The sequence below is a fragment of the Amphibalanus amphitrite genome, unplaced genomic scaffold, assembly GCF_019059575.1.
Source record: "Amphibalanus amphitrite isolate SeventyFive unplaced genomic scaffold, NRLGWU_Aamphi_draft 000808F_arrow, whole genome shotgun sequence".
NCBI lineage: Eukaryota > Metazoa > Arthropoda > Thecostraca > Balanomorpha > Balanidae > Amphibalanus > Amphibalanus amphitrite.
The window spans coordinates 258,010-264,221 of record NW_024882302.1 but is presented as its reverse complement, the minus strand read 5'-3'; positions in this window follow the sequence as shown (position 1 = coordinate 264,221).

The following is a 6,212-nucleotide window of genomic DNA, read 5'->3' as shown; positions in this document are numbered from 1 at the left end:
TGCAAGCTACAATGTCTATTATCGTAAAACCAGGCGATGATGAACAACTTTGGACGTCGACCGTCCCAAAAGCAGTGTTTCACACTAAAAAAAAAAAACTAGCATTGCTTCTTGAAACTTTATCAGCATTCGGCGACGACGTCATCTGCGGGGAATGCCGACATTGATGTTTTGCCATTTTATCTAAAACTTTATCCAGAATTCATCAAAGCTGACACGCGTTTTCAGAGCTTGAGGACGCTTGGTGCACACTGTAAGTTATAATTGTGTGTCTCAACACTGCCACTCCATACAAACGACGCTCACGGGGTGGTCCGGTCGACAAAGCACAGGACCGGTCCAGCCACGCCACTGAACTCTATACTGAGCCACGCACTCAGGCGACCGCGCACAGCAGGCCGACACGCGTCCGACCCCGGTCACTGCCGAGCGCCAACTCGAGGTGAAATTTGGTACAACTATTCTCTTATCAATTTTACACATGGTGTGCAAGTTTGAACCTCCTAACTTTTAGGGTCAGATCACCAGGTTACGTTGAATGACCCAACCTCAAGTCACTTTTTTGCAACTTTGTCACCGTGCCAGAGCTACAGTAGATTTCGGAGGCCTTTGAAAGTCGCAGGATGTTATAAGGTCATTAATAGCTACAATTTGTATCTCTCGGAATTTTGGTATCGATGACCTAAGGTCAGGTCAATTTCTCGACCTCCCCATTATAAGTCAATGGGGGAAAAATCAACTCCCTGTTTTTACCACTAAAACGGGTCGGAATGGCCCCATAAACCATACATGACATCATATACGATCAACCTTCACTACCTTGAGGTCTGTTTTTCTGTTGGGCAGCTGTAGGGTCATGTGACGTCATCAAAGGTCATCAAAGGTTTTTTTGCCAATAACTCCGTACAGGAACAAGATACAGCCGCGCGAATGGTCTCATTGTGTTCAGCTCGTCAAGGCGCATCGAATGATATACATGATGACCTCGAGGTCACGTGATCTGAGGTCAACTTTGACCTTGACCTTTCGAGGTCAATATATATATATATATATATATATATATATATATATATATATATATATATATATATATATATTATAGACATCTTGATGATGTCGAGTACAGGCGGTCAAGAGAGAAGCGGTGGATGAATCTGCTGGGAACGCAAGGCGGAAAGGAGGGAATGAACAAGCGCTACGGATGAACGGGTGTCGGCTGGCGACGAGTTAGACTGACCCGCAGGGCACAGCCGTCAGGCGGCACAGCCTACCACAAAATCTTAAATTAAAATGTCTTCACAGAATTTGGAACAGCAACGCGGCCGGAGGGATCTGGTGATTATGGAATAGGCGTGTATGTCATCGTGTGTAAATTTGAGTCGTTTTCGTTTGGTAGGAGACCGCGTAGTACGTATATTGTCTGAATTTCCTGTTATGTTTTAATGCGTACATTTTATTGGACGTGCACGAATATGTTTATCACGCTCATGTTGATATGTGCGCCACGTATGTGTTGTGTTGTGCGGCGAAACGATGAGGCCATTTATTCTGACGAAGATAATAATACTTATCGAAACGTCTGAAGCTTTTTCTTTTATAATTTTAATGGCCACCTGCTGATTCTCATATATATATATATATATATATATATATATATATATATATATATATATATATATATATATATATATATATATATATATATATATATATACATATATTCGTATAATTAGGCAAAATATCTTCAATTCAAACAATGACCATTAAAAATCACGGCATGTTGTGCTTTACATCTTCGTTTTCGACAGTTTTGCGGTAGGGTACTAAAAATTAACCATACCTATAGCGATAACCAGGCACTTGGTCAGACCTAAATAATACATATGAAACACACACGCACGCATACAACACGAACATACACTATACCTTCAGCCCACTCCTCTTTGAGTGCGCTGACTCCATGTAGTGACAAGTTGCATGTTTGTTGTACTTGTTTGTTGAGTATGGGTGCTTGTTCATGTATGAGTATGGCTTCCAGCACGCCCAGTTTCCTGGTGTCATGTGTCGAGGCGATGATTGTGGTGTTCTGTGTGAGTGTTCTTCGGGTGATCTGTGTGTTGTGTTCCCGCTGCATGTGGTCCTTTGGAGCCCCCTCAGACAGATGCATTGTGAGACGGCGAGATAGAGATGTTGTAGTAACACCAATGTAGTCTACCGAACGAAGCCTGCAATCTTCGTCAGGACAAGAGAATTTGTAAACTACATTGGTACGTTTCAACATTTCTGTCTTCGCCAGGTTGTTTTTCATGAACCGATTCTTCGTTTTTTTGACTTATGTAATAAATCTGTAACACCACTTTGTTATCCCCAGTGCCCTTCACATGTTTCGAAATGATTTTTTTTAGAACCTTTTCATCCGTTTTTTAAGCCGTGTTCATGAAATTGCGGTAGTATAAAGTGCAAACAGAATGGGTTTTGGATCTGTTATCGGCTTGGAGGTGTTTTTTCAAGTAAGTGATTGATTTCAACATCAATTTCACTGTTCGTGTACCCATCGTTCACGAGGAGCTGTTTTACACGGGTGAGTTCTACATGGAGCAGCTCATAACTGGAACAAATGCGTAATGCTCTGCGTACAAAAGCCCTGACGACGCTCCTTTTGTATCTTTGCGGGCACTCACTCCTAGCGTTCATAGTCACCCCAGCATTTGTCGGTTTTCTGTACACACTTGTAACAAATGCACCGTTGCGAGCCTCAACCAGGACATCAAGGAAAGGAAGCACACCATGATTGTTTAGCTCGTACGTGTAACGAAGAACCGAGTTTTTCTCCAGTTCAGCGATGATTTCGAGCAAATCATCGCATACTGTTTTTCTGAGGTGTTTTTCACTGAGGTGTTTTTCACTTACTTGAAAAACACCTCCAAGCCGATAACAGATCCAAAACCCATTCTGTTTGCACTTTATACTACCGCAATTTCATGAACACGGCTTACAAAACGGATGAAAAGGTTCTCAAAAAAATTATTTCGAAACATGTGAAGGGCACTGGGGATAACAAAGTGGTGTTACAGATTTATTACAAAAGTCAAAAAACGAAGAATCGGTTCATGAAAAACAACCTGGCGAAGACAGAAATGTTGAAACGTACCAATGTAGTTTACAAATTCTCTTGTCCTGACGAAGATTGCAGGCTTCGTTCGGTAGACTACATTGGTGTTACTACAACATCTCTATCTCGCCGTCTCACAATGCATCTGTCTGAGGGGGCTCCAAAGGACCACATGCAGCGGGAACACAACACACAGATCACCCGAAGAACACTCGCACAGAACACCACAATCATCGCCTCGACACATGACACCAGGAAACTGGGCGTGCTGGAAGCCATCCTCATACATGAACAAGCACCCATACTCAACAAACAAGTACAACAAACATGCAACTTGTCACTGTGGAGTCAGCGCACTCAAAGAGGAGTGGGCTGAAGGTATAGTGTATGTTCGTGCTGTATGCGTGCGTGTGTGTTTCATATGTACCTATTATTTAGGTCTGACCAAGTGCCTGGTTATCGCTATAGGTATGGTTAATTTTTAGTACCCTACCGCAAAACTGTCGCAAACGAAGATGTCAATTTATGTATGCTCGTGTTTACTCTTTTAAATTTCGAAACATGTTTAAAAACTGATAGCATGTGAATGAGCTTGTGCAGCGTTCTGGTTCTTCAGCGTGTCTGTTAAGTGTTTAGTATAAACAAAATGGATTATGGTTAGTTAGAACTAGCGTTGTATCATTTTGAAAATGGATATAGTCGATTATCCGAAACGTCAATGACTTGTCAATATAAACGATGACACATGCCTCTCGGTGAACTATTGTTCAACTTGAATTCAGACTTAAAAACATTGGTAAGAAGAATCGAAAAACCCAACAGAAAGCTTTCCAAAGCACAACATGCCGTGATTTTTAATGGTCATTGTTTGATTGAATATATATATATATATATATATATATATATATATATATATATATATATATATATATATATATATATATATATATATATATATATATATATATATATATAATCATTCAATGCGGATTGACGAGAGGATCACGATGCTGCCCTTAGTTTGTTCCTATCTTGACTAGTTCGAAAGTTATTCGAGAAAAACTCCATATCTAGCGCCGCCATTTTGACTTTTTTGACCCCTGTGACGTCATCTTTGACCTGACCTGAAAATGACCTTAGTAAAAATTGTAGACCTTGTCCGTGCGTATCCCATGCCGTTTACCGTTTGTCGCTACCTTGCTTCGTTCTCGAGATCTAAGGGGGGCGGTCATTCGCCCCCCCCCCCCCCCCGTCGGTTCTAAGTTGGCGCAGACCCCCGTCGGTGCGCGGGATATCAAAATGGGCCTAGTGTCTGCCGGACCTTTAGTTACTTTCCCTTTACGGATGGGTGTGACATAGGTATGCATGTTTCCAGGATGCCGGTACGGTAGCAGTGATCATACTAGAGTTGACTACATCAAGTAAAGGCAGGCCAATGCCAAAAAGTACCTTTGCATATGGTCTATACGGGATCAGCCCGGGTGACCTACGCCCGAATCGCCTATTCCATCGAATGTCTACGCCCGGGTGACCTACGCCCGGCTGACCTACGCCCGAATCGCCTACTCCATCGAATGTCTACGCCCGGCTGACCTACGCCCGGCTGACCTACGCCCGAATAGCCTACTCCATCGAATGTCTACGCCCGGCTGACCTACGCCCGGCTAACCTACGCCCGAATCGCCTACTCCATCCAATGTCTACGCCCGGCTGACCTACGCCCGAATCGCCTACTCCATCGAATGTCTACGCCCGGGTGACCTACGCCCGGCTGACCTACGCCCGAATCGCCTACTCCATCGAATGTCTACGCCCGGCTGACCTACGCCCGGCTGACCTACGCTCGAATCGCCTACTCCATCGAATGTCTACGCCCGGGTGACCTACGCCCGGCTGACCTACGCCCGAATCGCCTATTCCATCGAATGTCTACTGCCGTACGGCCTGCCCGTGTTCGTGGAGCAGTCCCTGCTGTATTATCGAGTAAGGATTTACCCATTCACTACGCCGGCTGACTGGCGGCCCCATCCTTTGTTTGCTCTATTGTCGTCCGTCGCCCGCCGCGGCGGTGCCCAGGCCCGGGGGTCGCCTGGCGCAGCGGGGGTAGCGTCCCGCCCCGCGGCCCCTGGCGCGGCGAGAGGTAACATGCCGCGGCGCACGGCACGGCGGGCCGCCGCCGCCGCCGCCGAGGGAGTGGACGCTGACAAGGATGAGGGCCGTGGGCCCGTGGCATCACCTGGGTTTGTATGGATTTTTGTTCATTTGGCCGGCTGGCTTAAGTCACCGATTACATTAAAAGGACAAGTGAAAATGAGCCCCTGCACGAATTAGTGTCTTTGCCAACGGCTAACTTCAATTGCAGGAGGGTGAGGAGGGGTCGAAAGAACCACCCAGTGATTCATCCCTTGATTGAGCTATAGGAAAAGCGGGTTTGGCGAGTGGAAGCCAATGAAATAAATTTTTATTGTCCTAAGAGCAACTTGACAAGAGTCATTGCCATAGAGTGCACCAAGTTTCAAGTTGAACATTTTTTTTTTTGAAAAATGTGAAGTAAAGCCTTGCTTCTCCGTCAAGTGACGGTGTATTCAAATAACCCGACCGTTGGGTAACTTGAACAGTCTTTCTTTGCACGCCATGAAATAGTTATCTGGCTATCACCGATGTTGTTTGGTGTATAAACAAATAGGCACAACAGCTCTAACATAGGTACCTTATTGAAGAAAGATTAAAACAACAACAAAAATAACCGTTGCAGAATATCAATATCTGCTGACTGCTTGCTGCACAGCAGCCAGTTGACAGAGGTTGGCTTCTCTCGTCAGTTGACAGATCGTCTATATCTCCGTTCGGTAAAACCTATCACAACCTTACCACATCTGTTAGAGTGGTGCCAATCGGATTTTGTACCTTCAGAATTCCGATTTTGTCCTATGCCCAAATCGGAATTTGGTTGGACAAAGGCAGCATGCTTTGGACAATATTTGTCAATCACTTGCAACACTTCAGCATTTTTATAAAGTAATCGTGCACACCAGTAAAACGCCTTTTGGGGCGACCAACGGAGTGAGCGGGAGGGTGGGCCTTGCACGTGCGAAATTGC